Source organism: Mustela nivalis (assembly GCF_964662115.1).
Source record: "Mustela nivalis genome assembly, chromosome: 3".
NCBI classification, from domain to species: Eukaryota; Metazoa; Chordata; class Mammalia; order Carnivora; family Mustelidae; genus Mustela; species Mustela nivalis.
Window position 1 is genome coordinate 166,491,687 of NC_139022.1, and position 20,698 is coordinate 166,512,384.

Consider the following 20,698-nt stretch of genomic DNA (forward strand, 5'->3'; position numbering starts at 1 on the left):
GTTGGCTTAAACCAATTTTAATCTCTGGGAACTAGGTACACAGATGGGGGAAGAGCAGCTCACAGTATCTCCCATGATGTACTCCTAAGCATATAAATAAATTAAAGCTTACTCCTTAGATATCACAAAAAGTAACACAAATATTTGTACAAAATAAAAATATTTAAGTAATGTTCAGCTATTGCTAATATATAGCATACTGCTTCATATACTCTTCCATAAGTAATTCTATAATTTTTCAACATTCTCCCTCATTGAAATGATGTCTTTGTTTTGTATACGTCCTCATGTGGACTCTTGCATAAAATAAATAGATAATATATAAAATGGTCCTGTAGAATTATGTCATTCATTACTGAGCTTAGCAGTTGTGTTACTGTGTTTGGATAGGTCACGTTTTATTCAGTGCCCAAAGACAGATCACCTGGGTAATGTCTAAATTACAACCGATAGTCGTTTGGGGAAATACTGTGTGTTTAAGGGAAATAAGATTTGCAAATTATTAACAGACCACTGAATGTGTATTATTGATCCAAAAGAATAATAATTTCAAATTGTTTTAGCTGATGATTTATTTTATAATTGAGTTTTATATTCAGTGAAAGCCTTTTACTTAATAAGATGCATGTCTTATTGCACATTAATGTCTTCCTTTTAAAATATTCTTTAATAGTTACCTTGTCTAGAATGAGGTCAAATGAAATATTTGCATGTGGAAGAAATGTTGTGGTACAAGCCTTTCATTTCTTCAAAATATGTGAATAAATCAGTTACTGTAGCAATCACTGAAGTTACAAAAATCCAAAAAGTCTAGTCCCTTAAATAACTTGGAGTTCGATGCTGAGAATTGTCAAGATTGTACAATAGAATATCTTCATAAACTTTATGTAGGGAAAAGTTTCTTTTTCCTTTACTGGCGGTGTGTGTGTGTGTGAGGGAAGACTAATCCATTGTGGATGTGACCAACACATTTTTTAAATTATTTTTTTATTTTTCTAAAGATTTTATTTATTTATTTGAGAGAGAGAAAAAGAGACCACTAACATAGGGAGAGACAAAGGGAGAGAGAGGGAGAAGCAGATTTCCCACTGAGTGTGGAGGACTATCCCAGGATCCCAAGGTCATGACCTGAGCTGAAGTCAGATATTTAAATGACTGAGTCACCCCAGTACCCCTAAACAAAAATTTTTGAATGTTTTAAAATACTATAGAAATTGGGAGCTTAGGAAAATGTATTGCATGAAACTGACCAGAGAAATTGACATTTCAAATGGATTGAAAACTGTAATTATTTAATTAAACGGGACCATTTTCTTTCCCACATTTCTCAGACATCACTACCCTTTTACAAGTATATAAACCGAGGGTCACAGACATTGTTTCTTACGTAGGACAGTTTTTATCATCTTAAATTATCTATTATTCTGTGAATTGGAAATAACATAATTTGTTAATGATACACCTTGAATCTCATGAAAGAGGGGGTTTTTTGAATGTTTGTTTGGTCAAGAATTCTGTTTTAGTCGACCTAGGCTTGGAATCTCAACAGCTGCAACCAGAGTTGAGACGGATCCCTCCCAGTGACTATGTCAGGACCTCTTCTTCCCCGTAACTGCTAACTCCATAAACCTGGATCTCCGTCTTGACTTCATGAGCTGCTTCAAACACGCACGTTCAGTCCGTCGTCATTTGTAGCATTCTCATGTGTTTTCATTGTCTCATAAACTTCCAAACCTCTTCATTCCCACTATCTCTACTGTAGCTCTGAAATGTACCATTTCCCTTCTAGATTTCTGGTACAGATTTTATTTTTATTTCCATTGTTTCATTGCTGTTTCAGTCCAGTTCATTATTATGACACAATCAATTGAGACATTTCTATAAATGCCCCAACTTCTTCAGTTGCTTTCAACTGCCTAACCTTCTTCAATTGCTTTTATGTAATATCCACATCCCCCAAAGTTGCCTTCAAGGAGCTTTGTAATCATGGCTCCTGTTCCCTGCTCTTATGAAGCTCTGTCAGATCAGTATTATGTCCTTGGAAGATGCTGGGAGTAGATCCTAAATGTTCTCACAGGAGGAAAAAAAAGGAAAAAAGGTAATCTTATGACATGGGTGTGCTAACATGGTGATAATCATTTAGCAATAGATAAGTATATCAAACGGGTATTTTGTACACCTTAAACTTACACAATGTTATGTATCAGCACAGATCAAGGTATTAAACAACAGGAGTGCTGCAGAAGCCCCTTTCTTGTCTCTACCTTAAATATCAGGACTATATTAGCTTCTAAAACCATAGATTAGTTTTGCCTGGTTTTGAACTTAAGATAAATCAAGTCACACAAGTATGATTCTTCTGGACTGTATTTCTTTCTTCCAACTTGGCATGTGTCACTCACCACTTATATTCTTACATGTGACAGTCATTCATTCATTTTCATCACCACGATATTCCACCGTATGAGCATGCCATATGTTTTGACTCTTCTAACACTGGTGTACATGGGATTCTTCTTGATTCCTTGACCAAAGTAAGTGATGGTGTCTATCCTAATCTATGAAGTGTGGTGTGTATGGGCATGGGTGTCTATTGGGTAAACACCTGTCATTGAGAATGTCAGGCTATAGAAACTGCGGACATTCAACTGGAAGAGGTAATGTCAGCTTTCAGATGTGACTTCACCAAAATAAAGTCCCGCGAGCTGTGTTTGAGACAGTTCCTATAGCCCCATGTTTTTACTGGCTCTGATGTTAATACTTTTTTCACTTTTATTGTTCTGATAAATGAGTAATGCTATTTATGAAAAGGTTTATTTTGCTTCTCCCTGATGAGCACCTTTTCATGTATTTATTGTTCCTTTGAATATTCTCTTTTGCAAAACACGTGTTAAGGTTTTTGTCCAATTCTCCACTGAGTAATACTTTTCTAACTGACCTAAATGAGTTTTTTTTAGACTTCAAATATGAGCCATGTATTTAAAATATCTTCTCCCAACTTCTATAAGCTTACTATTGTATTTTGATAAACAAAAAATTTAAATTTGACAGGATCCTTTATGCTATTATTTTCCTTTTGTTTAGTGCTACCTGTGCCCCTTTTAAAATCTATTTTTTGACTTAATTTTTTCCACTTCAAGGTCATAAATTTAGTCACGAACATTATTTTGTAGGAAGGTAAATTTTCATGTGCACAGTCAGATCCATAACACAGTTAAGATTGGATTTTAATGAAATGAAACAAGATGGGATCGGGAGGGAGACAAACCATAAGAGACTCTAAATCTCACAAAACAAACTGAGGGTTGCCGGGGGAGGGAGGTAAGGAGAGAGTGGTGGGGTTACAGACATTGGGGAAGGTGTGTGCTATGGTGAGTGCTGTGAAGGGTGTAAACCTGGCGATTCACAGACCTGTACCCCTGGGGCAAATAATACATTATATGTTGATTTAAAAAATTATAAAAAAGAAGATTGGGTTTAATGTATCATGTGAAGCTCTAATACATAGAAGTTAAAGTTCATTTTTATCCCTATAGCTATCCTGTTGGCATAGAATCATTTATTTGAAGAATTATCTTTTGGGGCACCTGGTTGGTTCGGTGGGTTGATCCTTTGCCTTCAGCTCGGTCTCAGAGTCCTGGGCTGGAGCCCTGGTCAGGCTCTCTACTGGCAGGAAGCCTGCTTCCCACCTACCCCGCCTGCCTCTCTGCCTGTTGGTGATCTCTCTCTCTGCGTCAAATAAATAAAATTTTTAAAAATCTTTTAAAAAAAAGAATTATCTTTTGATGTACCATCATTTAAATAAATAGAGTATGCAATCAATCAATCAATCAATAAAGTATGCAAAATGCTCATGGACTGTAAAGATATCAATTCTTTTAAACTCATCATATTGATCAGAACAATCTGAATTAGTACCTGAGCAGGTCTTCTTGTGGACATTGGCAATCTGAACTTAAAATCTGTATGAAAATGCAAAAAGCCCAAGTAGTCTAGAGAATCTTGAAAAAGTAGAGTGAATATAGAAAACTTATACCACCACATAGAAAGACTCATAAAAGATTTATAGTAATAAAGGCAGGACGGTATTGGTGAAATGACAAATAGGCCATTAGGACCAAATAGAGAATACAGAAAGAAACCCACACATATGTGATTTTTCAACTTATGACAAATTTGACAGACAATTCAATGTAATGGAAAAATGTCTGTATTTATTTTTAACCAACCACTTACCCTAAATCAATTTCAGATGAATTGTAGATCTGTGTGCAAAAGGTTAGAACAATATATCTTTTAGAAGAAAACAGGGTGGTTTTCTTGAATAATCTTAAAGATTTCCTAAATAGAATTTTTTAAAAAGTGCTAGCCATAGATGATTAGACTGCATTATTAAGAAGAAAAATCAAGGCTCCAAGTGGGAAGAAGTATTAACAAAACATGCATTAGAAAAAAACAAATCGAGACTATAAAATCAATATGTACAAACAACAAGATAAACACAACTGAGTCAATAGAAAAATGGCAACATATTGCAATAGGTAACTTGAACAAAAAACCCTGAATGGCCAACTCACTTATGAAAATTTGCTTTATTTTAATAGTGAGCCAGATAATGAAAATTAAGCCTACAATATGATACACTGTGCATCTACTCAAATGACTAAAATTAAAGTGCAGTCAAAATTACACACAGGTGAGGGGCACCTGGGTGGCTCAGTGGGTTAAAGCCTTTGCCTTCGGCTCCGGTCATGATCCCAGGGTCGTGGGATCGAGCCCCGCATTGGGATCTCTGCTCAGTGGGGATCCTGCTTCCCCCTCTCTCTCTCTGCCTGCTTTGCCTACTTGTGATCTCTGTCTGTCAAATAAATAAATAAAATCTTTTAAAAAATAAAAAAATAAAAAGGTTTCACCTAAAAAAAAAAATTACATACAGGTGAGATGTAGAGCAAGTGTAATTCTTATACATGACTGATGAGCGTGTCAGTTTGTCCAACACTTTGGAAAACAATTCGTCGGTATCTATGAAAGCCCAACATACTGACTCCTTGACCCCAAGGCGTGCGCCCAATGGAAGAAAGTAGATTTGTCAGCAAAAGACATGGGATAGAACATTCCTAACAATCCCAAACTGAAAATAACACCAACAGCCATCTACAGAAAAAAACTAACCTGATTAAGTAACCTGAGATACACTCATATGATGGTATAATACTCGGTAATAGAAATGAAGAAACCATAATTAGTCACAAAACCATCCATAATCTCACAAATGTCGCACTGAGTAAGAGAGGCTAAGTACACATAAATAGGTATTGTATGGCTCCACTCAAATAAAATTCCAAACTTGGAGAATCTAATCCACGCTGTTAGAAGGTAGTACCTTGGCTACTTTGGGGCTGTCAGGGGCAGGAACGGGGTTCCAGAAGAGTCTGTGTCGTACGCAGTGCTAGTTATACAGGTTGTTCATTCTAAAATATACATAAACTGTATGCTTACGATTTGTGCTTTTTTCCATAAGCAGTTTGCCTTTCACTAACAGTTTACTATTACGAATGGGACAACCTATTTTGATTTTTATGGTGGCCTTCCTGGTGTTGATTTTAGCATCGAGGTAAAGCCGTGGCGAAGCCTCGGTTCCACCCGAGACCAGGGCATCAGTTTTGAGAACTCCGGAGCAGGAGGGCAGGTGCCCGCGTACGAAGCCTTGGGTGCCCCGTTCCAGTCAGCCTCCCTTCACAAAGAACCTAGACTCCTACACGTTCCAGCATGACATTGGACATGACTGTCATCTCCGTCACGAGCTAACACCTTATGAATCCTTTGTGTTTCCAAACTTAGACAATAGGCCCTGAAATAATTGAACAACACATCCTTCTTTTTGTTTTCCTTTTGACATCCCGCTACTTCACCAAGGTTTGGAGACAGGAGAATCTTCACATTTGACGGTGACAACGACAACAAGCTCACAGACTCTGTCCCGAGAGCTCCTTTCTGTAGGGAACGTTACAAAGGCATTGATTATACCCTGAACAGCTTTATTTCTGTTTGACAGAAGCATAAAGTGTCTCCTCCGAGCAAGGCTGTCTGTGTGCAGTAGGACGAAGCCAGGGCTCTCCGGCAGACAGGCTTTGACTTAGCAGCATGGGGCCAGCCTCCTCGGCTGTGAACATATTCAGAGCAGCCTCGTGAAAGTCCCAGGACTGCTGTGCCGGCAGCTGCTCACAAGCGATGAAGCCCCAATCCTGACAGCACCCTGTTTTCAGTGCCCCACGCCATCTTTTTAGAGGCCGGGGCTCTGTTGCCAGGAAGGCGCAGGGCCAGGAAGGGATTGATTAAGCAGACAGTGACAAGACATAAATAGCCCCTCATTACGTGGACACCTCGTACACGCGCAGATGACATCCTCTCTATCACAGAGCAGGGATGTTGAAATTAGGTACAAAGCAGATCATGGCCACAAAGCCTGAACGATGAGAATTCACTGGGAAACCCATTTTTATAGCTGTAAAAAAAAAAAATAAAGGCATAGGTTAGGATGCTTCAAAGAAGAAATCTTTATTTTAAAGCACACGTCATCACACGCTTCTTAAAGAGTCATTAAATAATTTATGATACCTGCCTCAGTGAGTCATAAGAAAATAGGACGTTTTGTAGGTGTAGTCCAAGATTAGATGTAATTCTAGAAATGGGAAGATCATAGACTTGGAAGTCCAGAAACAAGGATCCCCAGGTGTTCCATTGATTACCCCCCTGGGGACTTTGGGCAAGTCACTTCCAAGGAAAATGGAACCGATCGTTGCTCTGAACCATCACTCTGAAACTGTTGACAATACATGGAATAGCATGTATTATAGCATTCATATATTGTATTCATATATTTACGTATACATTGTATATATTGTATTTTATATATTTACATATGGTATATTCACATATTGTAAAGAGTTCTAAAAAGCTAAGTTTTTAACATATGGCTATAACTATGATCACCTTTGAGTAATCTATATTAATATTTCTGAAACAACTTATATAATTAATGCATAAGACTAAACAAACATCTCAACATGTTCAATTTCAGAAGCTATAAAATATCACTTCCTCAGAGATAAAATACACTTCCTGTATTTTAATAAAGCTTCCTTCTGGCTTTCATCTGCAAAACCCTCGTGTTTTGGCTGCCACCTATGCATAGATTCCTGTTTTTATAATGCCTGTATATCAGGGCCCTAACTGAATAGTAATCTCTTATTTTTACTAATTTCCTTAAAAGATTGTCTTTAAAAATCTAAGCAGTTAAGTGTTGTCTTTTTTTTCCCCTCAGCGTAATACTTAATTCTCGATTTATAACCTACAAACAAATCCAAACATGTATTTTTCTTTTTATAATCCTGCCTGTATTTACCAAGATTTCCAGAATGTCCTAGATAGCACTGGCATTTTCATAATAAACTTCTATGAGAAGAATCATTGTAAATCTCTCTCTCTCTCTCTCTCTCTCTCCCTCTCTCCTACACACGCACAGCAATGAATATGATCCATTTCTCTTTCCAAAACACACAGTAGCAATCTTGTTTCTTAAAGCATGTCGTACACAAAGGACAATCCAGAAAATGTAATTTAATGTTTAAATTAAACCTTCATTTCTATTTAATTGTACATCACACCTTCCTCAGTGCTGAAACATAATGAAAAAGAAGCAATTTCAAACGTGCTTAAAGGTCTTGCACTGCTCCAAAGTAGAACTCGTTTCCATAGCAACTGGCATACCACCCTCTATTTATTCCAAATAAATGACAAATCAAAAGTGCAGCTGTAATATCGGGGATTTCTATTTCTCCTCACACAATACAAAGCTCCAAATGCCTCGACTAGCATGGTTACCCCTTGCAATAACCTAATAAAAGAAAAAAAGCATGCTTTCAGAACGTGGTCTGCGGCTGCAGTCGTCTGCAGCATGGTGACTGTCACAATAACCTTGACTTCTATTCTGTAAAATGCCCTTGGGTGAGAAAGCAAAACGGAAGGCATTATTTTCATGATGTTAGATATTTTACACTGCAAATGAGATTTGTTTGTCTTAACCTAAGAAGCAAATCAGATTCCAAATTACATCATCTAATAGCTCCTGCTGCGAGATGCCGTCAACAGGATTATTGATTTGGAAACCCAACATCTGCAAAACGCTAACCTGATCTAATAGGCTAAACAAAGGCTTTAAGGCTCAGCTGGTCCCTTTTTGCTGCCTCCATCCCACTTTTCTTTAAATGAGCTCCAGCCCCGGAGACAGGAAAAGAGGCTGGTGAGAGCCCATCAAGTTAGTTAGTGACCATATGGGAGAACATTCATCCTGCCTAGTGCAAAGCCTGCACTCCTTTCACTTACCACTTCCAATCCTTCTCTGTATCTTTAAGTGTGCGTGCGGGAGATGGGGGAGTGTGTTCCCACATACGTACACACACACACACTCCTTCCCAGTGAACCCCAGAACTGTGGTGCTTGAGGAAAAAAAATGGCTGTATCTTCCACGTTGCAACTTATTTATAAGTCTTCTCATGTAAATATAAAGGAAATTAAATATACTTTCAGATAGAGAACAAGAATATAATCTCATACCAATGTCTTTTAAAAGATGACAACGTAAGTCAGAAATAGCAACTTAAGCTGTCAGCTTTTAATCTTTGTTTATCATTTAATTTGTATATCATTTTGTTTTTTTATTTTTTATTTTTTTTATCATTTCATCTTTGTTTATCATTTCATTTAAAAATATGCTTAAAGATCTAGGTATAAGTCATCAGCATAGCTCCGATGACATTGTTTGGGATCAGTAATCAACAAATACATTCTTATTTGCCAATTTCAGAGTTAAAATTACAAATTCAGACACACATGTGTGCCTACGTACAGCCACACATTTTGCTGCAGGATTTATCCTCTGCAAGAAAGATGTGGGGCCTCCAGGGAAACCAGAGGCTGTGGTCTGTTGTCGCCTTCGCCTTCTGCCTGCCTATGCTCTGTGAAAACAGGGCCCATGTCCGTGTCAGCACAAAGACCTTATGATCACTTCACCCATTATTTGCCAGCAAGGCGTTGTCATGCATACGAAGAGTTGTGAGTGGAACTATTTCACAAAGAGCTGTTAATCTCTTTATGATTTCCTATATCACTGTTCTTTGACACCTCTATTTATTTCTGTCACAGCAATTAATGCAGAAGGTCAGGGGCAACCATAGTGGAGGGGCAAACATGGAGATTCTTTAAAACTCTTTATGGTTAAGTCCTGAATATACCAAAATATATGGATTCCTTAATAAACAGAACACAATTTCTCTTCTTCAAAATGGATATACTTCACCAAAGCTGGCACTAGAGATCTGTTTAAACTCATAATTAGCAAGGTCTTTACCCAAAGATTTAGCAAAATATCAACTATATGCTAATCACTTCATTAAATATTGATGTATTGCTAAAATCATGTGTTAAGATTTAATCAAATAGCGACAGAAATCAAGCTGCCCTATAATTAGCTAAAAATTACAAAAGAATCCAATACATTGCATAGCGATTTTTTTTTAATTAACCACCTACACTTACTCAATAAAACACTCTTTAGCTATTTGAACATATCAAATTTAATGAAAATAGATGTAAGATTCTGGACTGGAACATTTTACAGGGACAACACTAACATTTACCTTGGAGTTGTCTGTTGTTCAATGAAGTAACGTAAACAAGATTGTAGAGGGCATATTTAATTCACACAATGAAGGAGGTTTTCACATATAAATGATGCAGTTTTTTGCGTTAAGGATTGATGCTAAGCAGGGCTTCGGTTAAGAACCACGTAAAGCTGAGGCTCTTGATTTGGAGAAGCATTTGGTTTTGATTCTTGTTCCAGCTCTGGGAGGCTTGGTTTGCCTGAGCAATTTATTTAACTTCTCACCATTGGTCCCGTCCTCTGTAACTACAGGCTAAGCAAGATCTGTCTTGTGGGGTTACTGTGAGATGTAAGTGAAGATGTATAAGTAAAACAGCTCTGCAGGGCCTAACACACAGTAAACACTGGTGAAGTTCTTTGCCTGCAATCCAGCTTCGTCTAATATAAACTGAACCTGGGGAAAATTGGAAAGTAAGGAAATCTATTCCTCCTAACTCTCCACCAGCTCCCTTCCCCACTCACTGCCCTACTATTACCTCCATTCTAGCTCATCTTCAATGGAGAGTCTCTCGGCCTCTTCAGAAATCGTGGGCTTTATGGGGTATGCAGGAAGTGGAGACATGTTCTTATTTTTAAAAACAAACTTAAGACCCGGAACTTTCAAAAAAGTTCATCCAGTGCTAGTGTGTATGGAGTAAAATACGAAATGATCTCATTATACTCGTTATTAAATTAATTTTTATTTTCATCATGACTAGACAAGTGCATAGTTTTAAAAATCAAATGAACGAAGAAGGATATAACAAAAACAGCAGACCTTGACCTTCATATATGCAATTTCCTGTTGACTCATCACAGGCAATGACTTTCGGCTCTTTATCCCATCTAGTTCATGCCCTACTCCTCACTGAGGTACTTACACTGCTATTTTTTTCTTAAGTCTTTGATGGTAACTTACTAATTCTCTACTCTGAGATATGAGGATACAGATATCTTTTTTCCTACCCTAACTATGTATATACAAGCACACACATCCCCTCTGTCCTAGCTCTGAAATATTTTACTATAATTTTGGTCAACTCAGTATTTAGCATTTATTATTTCCTTCTTATACAGCTTTGCATTTTCACTGAAATTAATACTTGCATCTCCACTGCTTTCCCTATTTACTACACCAAACGCATTAATTAACTGACTTCTTTCTTGGCAACTCCTCTTCTGGAGCCCTCTTTCCTCGATTCCGGTTGGAAACTGCCTCTGCCTAAGCCAGATGCACAGTTGTGGGAGAACACTTATCACCATTTAAAAACACCCTTACCTTTCTTTCTGCGCTAGATTCTTTGTCTTTTCCCTCTCGTGATTATGTCACAGTGTACAAGACTCTTCCCTGCTAGTACATTCATTCTATAGACTCTCCATACTGATGTGAGGAAGGATGTGGCTGTGCTGGGAAAGCTCACAGGGCTGGGAACTAGGAGCAGATTCTAACTCCTCTAGGAGCTAAGGAAGTCTCCAGTCAACAGGCAGCCAGAAGCTAAGACTCTCAGTCCTGCAACTACGAGTGAATGAATTCTGTCTATAATAATAAGTGTTGAATTCTGTCAACAATAAGAGTGTTGCTAAGCAACACTCTTCTCCAGTCAAGCATATAGAAATAAAAGTAGCCCAACTCACACTTTAATTATAGCCATATAGGACCTGCAGCTGAATACCCAGCTCTGTCACTGAAGGACTCCTGACCCGGGACAAACAGTGGTAAAAAATGAATATGTATGTTTTAAACAACTGAGTTGATCATAATTTGTTCACAACAGAGAAAAATGGACATTCTTTTCCTTTCCAAATTCCTTTTCTTATTTGTTCATTTTAGATGTCTATATCCAGTTTAAAAGATTTTAAAAATATTATCTGATTCTCAGTTATCTCCTTTGATTTGATCATTCCGCCTCCCCCTAATGACTGGGATTTTTCCCCTGTATGGGTTTTGGGTTTTTCCATGGCTCTGGCATAATTTTCTCACCAACCAATATTTCCCTGGGGCTGGTTATATGGGTCTGTCCAGGAAGAAACTACTGGTTTTCTCAATCAGAATACTATAGGATACTAGCTTCTTATCTCTAGTTTAAGGTGAATTATAATGATAACAACAACCAAAATTCTTCTCAGTAGGATGCCAGAAGCAAGTGCTTTAAGGTATACAATATTCAACACTGGACTCACTTATCCTAGATATTACCTAAATCTTTCACCTTAAGAACTGTATGAGACCGTATTTGATAGACCATGGTTCAGCAGCAAATTAATCCTAAAGTTTAAGTAGCTTAATACCACAAAAGTTTAACTCTCAGGCACACATGATCTGATGTAGGTGAGATGATGCTCTGACCAAGTGTGCTCTGTGTGATGACCCCAGGTCCCGGTTGCTTCCATTGTGTTGGGTCACTGTCACCATTTCAACAGGTGGTTTCCATCTTCAACAGCCAAAGGAAAAATGAAAAACAGAAGAAGCATGCAAAATGGGCATAAGACCAGACATAGGACTTGCATTTAATCAGTCTCAGTTATATGGCTATAACATGATTACAAGGGAAGATGGGACATAGAAAGGAATGCATCAGTATTTAGTGGGTGCTGCTTACCCTAGAAATAAAAAGCATTGCTTATTTCTAATAATAACTGTTTCCTAAATAAAAGAGTATAGATCTTAAGCATTTTGTCTTAAACATTATAATTAAAGTGGAATTCATTTAATTTTTTAAAACTTCCCCAGTGGCATTTGAAGTGATATAAATATCAGAGCAAGAAACCTGGCAACGTATGTGGCATTAAATTGAGTTTTGAGAAGTTTATTGCTTTAGCAGTGAGGTTAAGTTATCCCTAGAGTGAAGTCTGTGTATCCTAATAAGATGAAAGCAAACTTCAGAAAAATGAAAATTATTTCCCCCTGGCCCCTGCAATTAACTCTATGCTACGGGGAAAAAAAAAAAAAAACACATTATGAAAGGATCCCAGGAACAAAATATGTAAAATTCACAATGCCTGGCATACAAGTAGAAATTTCCAGGCACAGAAAATTATAACCCAGAACCTACCATGAAAGAAAGAAAGAAAGAAAGAAAGAAAGAAAGAAAGAAAGAAAGAAAGAGAAAAGAGAGAGAAAGAAAGGAAGGAAGCAAGGAAGGAAGAAACAGAGATAATGAATGAGGCAAGGAACTGAAGCTATTTTAAATCCTACAAATACAGTAAAGAATATAAAAGGAAGTATGAATATCATAAAGAGAGAAGTATATATGAACGGAAGCTCTAAATATGAAAGTAAAATATCTAAATAAAAAGTATTCAGAAAAGGATTACCAGAGATTATAGATAAAGTGAAAGAAAATAGCTATAAACTTTAAGAAATTATCCAAAATAAAGTGCTAAAAGAAAATCTGGAAAATTAAAACGAGCAAGGCATAAGTGACCTATGGAAAATAACAAGCAGTCTAACATATGTGTGATTCAGATCCCAGAAGAAGAAGAAAGAGGAAAACACACACAAAGTTAAGAGGAAAGGAAGAAATAATGGCTGGTTTTCTGAAATTTCTATAAAACTTTGAGACCATTGAAACTAAAGAAGCTCAAGAAACTCCAAGCATAAGAAATAAATAGGAAATCATACTAAGCCACATTGTAAGAACATTCCTTAAACTTATGAGCAAAAAAAAAAAAAAATCATAAAAGCAGTAGGAGCTGGGGGGGGGGGGGATACTTTACATAGAGAGAGGAAGAAAGACTGAAATGATAGCCAACTTCCTGTCAATATTATCCAGGCCAAAAGATAATTGACCAGTATCTTTAAAGTACTGAGAAAAGTATATATGCTCAAGCCAGAAGTATATGCTAAGTGAAAATATTTTTCATAAAGGAAAATGAAAAACTTTTTCTTTAAAGATTTTTACTTATTTATTTGACACGCACAGAGAGAGAGAGAACACAAGCAGGCAGAGAGGCAGGCAGAGAGAGAGGGGGGACCAGGCTCCCCGTTGAGCAGAAAGCCCAGTGTGAGGTTCGATCCCAGGACCCTGAGATCATGACCCAAGCCAAAGGCAGAAGCTTAACCCACTGAGCCACCCAGGTGCCCCCAAAATGAGAATCTTTTTAAGATAAACAACAGCTGAGTGAATTCCTGGCCTGAATAATAGGGCAACTTTTACAATGTATGGAAACCTATGTTATGGCCCACAATGTGACTATCTTGGTGAATATAGAAAAGTATTAAAGATAGCTCTTCTGGTGACTATATCAGAGGGTAGTGTGAACAAATTTAAAAGAATAAAGAGGTTCAGGAATAGAATATGTACTGATAAACATGAAAAGGTTTCGTGGTGAGCTTAGCATCGCACACAGAAGTATTGTCACTATGTTGTGCACCTGAACGGTATGTGTCAGTTATACTCAAATAGAAAATCTTTAAAAATAAATAAATAAAAGCAATTGTTGTGGGTTTTCATTTCTTAACTTAATGGAAAGAATATTATTTAAAAGAAAATAATAAGAAAATAGTGGGGTTTATAACATTTGAAAATAAAAGAGATGACAATAGTAACAAAAATGATCAGATGTATAAATGAAAGCATATTTTGTACTACTACTACACTGTACTGTACATACATTATTATTGAGGTATATTGTTTTAAATTGATGTATATGGTAACCTAAAGCAATCACTGGAGGAATAGAGCAAAGAGGTATAGATATAAGCTAGTGGTAGGGAGTAAATGAAACTCCCAAAACATTCATTAATCCACAATCTGGCAGAAAAATAAAGAAAGGGAACAAAGAACAGATGATGTGCATAGAAAACAAATAGCAAGATGGTAGAATTAGATCCAATCATATTCATGATTATTATGTTAAATATAGACTAAACACTTGAATTAATAAGCAAATTTTGTCAGATTGGATTTTTTTTAAGTTTTGTTTTTGTTTTTGTTTTTAATTTGACACAGAGAGAGAGATCTTAAGTAGGCAGAGAGGCAGGCAGAGAGATGGGGGGAGGCAGGTTCCCGTTGAGCAGAGAGTCTGGTGTGGGACTTGATCCCAGGACCCTGAAATCATGACCTGAGTCAGAGGCTTAACCCACTCAAGCCACCAGGTGCTTCAGATTGGATTTTTTAAAAGATTTATTTATTTATTTAAGAAAGAGAAGGAGAGAGAGAGTAAGAGGGGGAGGGGCAGAGTAAGAGGGAGAGAGAATCTTAAGCAGACTCCACACCCAGTGGGGAGGCTGATGTAGAGGCCCTAGCTGAGCCTGATCCAGAGCTCGACCTCAGGACCCTGGAATGATGACCCTGAGAACATGACCTGAACTAAAACCAAGAGTCAGACATTTAACCAACTGAGCCATCCAGGCACCCCAGATTGGATGTTTTTTAAGCAAGATTAAAATATATGCCATGTATATGACCTCATTTTACATATAAAGATACAGGACGGTAAAGCAAAACAAACAAACAAACAAAAAACAAGAACAAACAAACAAACAGATAAAGTCACAGCCTTCAGACCTTAATCAGAGAAAGCCTGGGGAACTTAATATTAGACAAAGTAAACTTTAGAACAACAAATATTACCAGGTATGAAGAGGAACATTTCATTGAGATAAAATGGTCGATTCATTGAGAAGAGTTAATAATCCTAAATATATGTGTTTAATAGTAAAAGCTTCGAAACACATAAAGTAAAAAGGACTCCACTAAAATAGGAAATAAATAATTACTCAGAGATTTCAACTCTTCCTCAGTTACTGACAGAACAAGCAGACTAAAATTCAGTAAGGATACTGAAATGGCTTTGTAATGTGTCAGCTTCTCTACGTCGAATCTCATTTCCCAGTATTCCCTTGCTTGCATGTTTCCAGTTCCTATGGGCCATCAAAAAGGCTTTGGGAATAGTTGGAGGGTGGACGGGAAGCCACCGCTGTTTTGAAGCCCACACGCCATTATTGCTCATCTGGTAACTACTTCATTGGCATGAAGCGGTAACTAGGTCTGCAACTGCTGGGCCTTTTCCTGGACCCTCATTCAGCTTCTCTCACTCCTGGACCAGGTTCGTTTAGCTCTGTGCGGAAGATCCCCAGCTTCTGCAAAAACCCTCTCTTCACCCGGGTCAGAGAGAACAAGAATAAGTCTGTCCTCATGAATTGGAATTCCAGATCATGCTAGTGGGGTGCACTCTGCCCTGATTTCCATCACTTTTAACTCATCTTTTCTTACTGAGGCTCTTTTTCAGGGAACTTGAGGTTTCAACAATAGCTGTGGAAACACAGACAAGAGCCTTACAGAGACCATTTAACCAGGTTTCCCAATGGTGTAAGGTGAATTTTCTGAAGCAAATCCATTTCTCTCCCTTTCTCTCTATCATCTATCTATCTCGTAATGATTTTGCTTCTCTGGCTGAACCCTGACTGATACAGTTATAGAAGACTTATACCTTATGAGCCAATTTGTCCTAATGAACATTTACAAAATACTTAACAGGCATAAAACACATACTTTTCTATATTCACCAAGATAGTCACATTGTGGGCCATAACATAGGTTTCGATACACCGTAAAAGGTCAAAATCGTGGAGATGCATTCTCTGCATGCACATGCTCAGGCATCAGGCATATGTGCGTGCGCACACACACACTCTCTCTCTCACACACACTCTCTCTCTCTCTCTCTCACACACACACACACACACACACACACACACACACCAGAATTAAACTAGAAATCAATAACAGAGATATCTGGAAAATCACTAAATATTTACAAGGTAAGTAAAATACTTCTAAGTAAGATTGTAAGATAAAATACATAACACTTGGCTAAATGTGAATTGCAAATCTTTAATGAGACTTTTTTAGTATAAACAGCACTCAAATATTGCATGGCACATACTATATTTAAAAAATTTATCTGAGGGGCACCTGGGTGGCTCAGTGGGTTAAGCCTCTGCCTTCAGCTCAGGTCATGATCTCAGTTTCCTGGGATCAAGTCCCACATCGGGCTCTCTGCTAGGCAGGGAGCCTGCTTCCTCATCTCTCTCTCTCTCTCTCTCTGCCTGCCTCTCTGCCTACTTGTGATCTCTCTCTCTGTCAAGTAAATAAAATCTGAAATTCAATCTAGATATTTGTGTTTGGGGTCTTTTAAATAGGGCATCTCTACTTCTTAGTCATTTGTGAATCAAAAAAGAAATTCAAAAGAACATTAATAGCAACTATTTTGAATTCTATGAAAATGAAAATATAACATATCAGAAATTGTGAGATGCATCAAAATGTTGATTGCTGGTAAGTTTATAGTTATATTATATTTCTTAAATACTTGAGAAATATATACATATTTACATGCTTATATATTTATATAATATATAATATATTATAATTATATTTTAATTAATTTTTAAAGAATAAATTTAATTTTTAAAATAATTGTGTATTATTATAATAATATATAATAATATATACATATTTATATGCTTATATAAATATATATTTAAGAAATATACCTTTTGATATTTTTATGCTTATATTTGTTAAAGCTAAAAGTCTGAATTCAATTATCTAAGATTCCACTGCAAAAATTGGAAAAGGGGATGAAATAAAATCCCAGGTTAAGCAGAGGCTAATAAAGATAAGAGCAAAGTATCGGTGAATTAGAAAGTCACCAAATGATAAAGAAAAATTTATGAAACCTAAAGCTGTCTCTGAAAAGATCAATTAAATGTATAAATCTCTAGTTATCTATTAAGAAAAGAGACAAAATGCCAATTATCAACACCAAGGATAAGAGAGGACATTGTTATAGATCCTACAGACATTAAAAAGACAATAAGGAAATACTACAAATAATTTATGCTAATAGCTTTAACAATTCACAGTGAAATAGACAAAATCCTTGAAGCCACAACCAACGAAAGTTCAATCAACAGGAAATAAATAACCTAAATAGCACTGTACCTTTTAAAGGAATTAAATTCATAATTGGACCTTCCCACAAAGAAAACTCCAGGTCCATATGACTTTCTCATAAATTCTACCATTCACTTAAGGAAAAAAACCACTGCCAATCTTATAGAAAATCTTTTATAAAATAGAAGGGAATACTTTACTATTCACTTTATGAAGCCAAGACAACACTGGTATCCAAATGAGAATGTCTTTGAAAGAAAAGAAAACCAGAGACCAATATCCCATGTAAACAGAGACACAAAAATTGTAAACAAACCTTACCAAATATAATAAGTAATATATAAAATATGAATACATCATGACCAACTGGGCTTTAATGCCAGAAGTGATAAGTTGGTTTTACATTAAAAAATCAATCCGTGTGATTTCAAACCATATCAGAAGGCTAAAAAATAAATTAAAAATTATACATTATCAATTCAATAAATGCAAAAAAATATTCAAATAAATCAATCATTTGTGATTACAACATCTCCTTGTAACAAATGAGAAATTTGTTGGAACTTCCCTGGCTAGATGCAAACTTGCAATGACATCACTTTGGTGAAATAGAAGACACTTTCCCTTAAGATCTAGGACAAGGTAAGAGCTCCTGGGTGGCTCAGTCAGTTAAGCGGCTGACTCCTGGTTTCCGCTCAAATCATGATCCTGTTGTCCTTGGATCTAATGTCTCATGGGGCTCCCCAGTCAGCAGAGAGTTTGTTTCCCCTCTCCCTCTCCTTCTGCCCCTCCCCAGCCCCTTTTGCACTCTCTCTCTCTCTCAAATAAATAAATTAATTAAAAAAAAAAAGATACAGGACAAGGTAATGATATCCATTATCATCACCTCTGTTGAATCAAGAAATTAAAACACCAGTCAGATTGTGTCAGGGCATACAATGATACCCTCATTTTAATTTAATTACCTCTTAGAAGCCCTACATCCAAATGCAGTCATATTCTGAAGTACTGGCAGTTCGACCTTTTTACATATGAATTTTGGGAAACAGTGTTTAGTCCATAAAAGCCATATTTTTAAAAACACACTTCAAGTTCATTTCTAAATTAATAATAGAGCTAAATTTAAAAAAAAAACTATAAAATGCATAGATGAAAATAGGGGAAACTATTTAAACATTATATTAGACAAAGATAAAGACACAAATAGCATTATTCATAAAACAAAAAATAAATTTTATTTTATTAAATCTAAAAATCATAACCCTTTGAATATCAGTGTTAAGAAAATAAAATTTAAAAAAAGAAAAGAAAAGAAAAGAAACAAACCACAGATAGGAGTAAATATGTCTAAAACTGTACTCTGATGAAAGACTTGTATCCGAATTTTTACAATGCAAAATTAAGGATAAAAAAGCCCAGTGAAAAATGACTAACAGCTTTTATCAATCACTTCATTAAAGAATGTATAGGAAAAGTCAAAATATATATTAAAAAAATGTTCAACACCACCATTACTAGGAAAATGCAAATGAAAACATCAATAAGATATGTATTAACCAGAATGGCTGAAAATTAAAAAGAGTGACAATAACAAATGTTGGCAAGAATGTGGAACAAATGGACTGTCCACACTTCACTGGTGAGAATACATAGGATACAATTTAGAAAACATTTGACAGTTTCTCCTGAAGATAATGGTACCATATGACCCACAAAATATACTCGTAGAACTGACTCAGAAAAAACGTGTGATGTATGTCCACAAAGACTTCTACATACATGTCCATAGAAGCTTTATTTGTGATTGATCAAACTGAAGCAGATCAAATGTCTGTCAACTACTGAATGGATTCACAAACAGTGGTCTATTGACACAATGAAATATTATTTTGCCAGAAAAGGGGATGCATGTAAATTAGGGATGAATCTCAAAAGAATTTTTCTATTATTAAAGAAAGATTTTATTTATTTATTTGAGAGAGCAAGCGCAAGTGGGATGAGGGGTTGAGGGAGAAGCAGACCCCCCGCTGAGCAGGGATCCTGACTTGGGGCCCCATCCCCGAACTCTAGAATGTTTAATGCTTAACCGCTTAACCAACTGAGCCACCCATGCATCCCTCAAAAGGATTTTTCAAAGTTAAAGAAGACCGACTACATACTTCATGATTCCATTAAATTAAATTCAAGAAAATGTGGAAGTATAGTGACAGCAGATTAGTGCCTGCCTCAGGATGTGGATAACAGAAACAACTGCAAAGAAGCTCATGGAAACTTTGGGGGGGGGTGATGTAATGTTTTATCTTCTGATCACTGTAATGGGCAAAGGATTATAGATATTTGTCAACACTCATCAAATTTTATATAAAACCATTGGCTTTGTGAGTCCATCCTTGAAGGATAGAAAAGTTTTACAATTTTTCTCCCATTTTATTTATTTATTTATTTTAAAGATTTTATTTATTTATCCGACAGACAGAGATTGCAAGTAGGCAGAGAGGCAGGCAGAGGGAGAGGAAGGGAAGCAGGGTCCCTGCTGAGCAGAGTGCCCGATGCGGGGCTCGATCCCAGGACCCTGGGATCATGACCTGAGCCAAAGGCAGAGGCTTTAACCCACTGAGCCACCCAAGTGCCCCTTTTCTCCCATTTTAAAAGCTCGTCCACATATATGTAGACCCCTGCAACAGAGTGAGCATACAGCTGAGTAGTCAAAACACATGTGTTCCCAAAGTAGCAAATAGACAAGAAACCAGTTTACTATACAAGCTTGCTGTGGTGTGCATAGCTGAGAAAAAAGTACTCTATCTTAAGGGCATTTTAAAGTAGTGATACTCAGAGCATCCTTGAGTGGAAACCCCTTTGGACCAATTCCTGAGCCCTCCAACAAAGAAACATTAATAAATGGGAGGAATCTGGAAGGGGGTGAAGCCCCAGGATTATACCAGGCAAGGTAAAGAAAGAAGTATTCTATTTCCTGCAGCTCCACTTCTCTTATGCTGCTGTAGCCTAAGAGAAGCAAATCAATTAAATTATATTCCTTAATGTCTTTAAAATTATGAAATGAGAATTCTACTCAATGTCTAAAACACAAACTCCC

The 20,698-nt window shown here is 36.7% G+C and overlaps 1 long non-coding RNA gene across 1 annotated transcript; it reads right to left on the reverse strand.

Annotated features, from left to right (window-relative positions):
- Nucleotides 1–6,043: 6,043 nt before the first annotated feature.
- LOC309860909 lies at nt 6,044–11,215 on the reverse strand. Its single transcript, XR_014309702.1, has 3 exons — nt 10,980–11,215; nt 9,699–10,001; nt 6,044–6,505 (listed from the first exon to the last, which is right to left on the reverse strand). It is a non-coding gene; the product is annotated as an uncharacterized lncRNA (long non-coding RNA).
- Between the last annotated feature and the right edge of the window lie 9,483 nt (nt 11,216–20,698).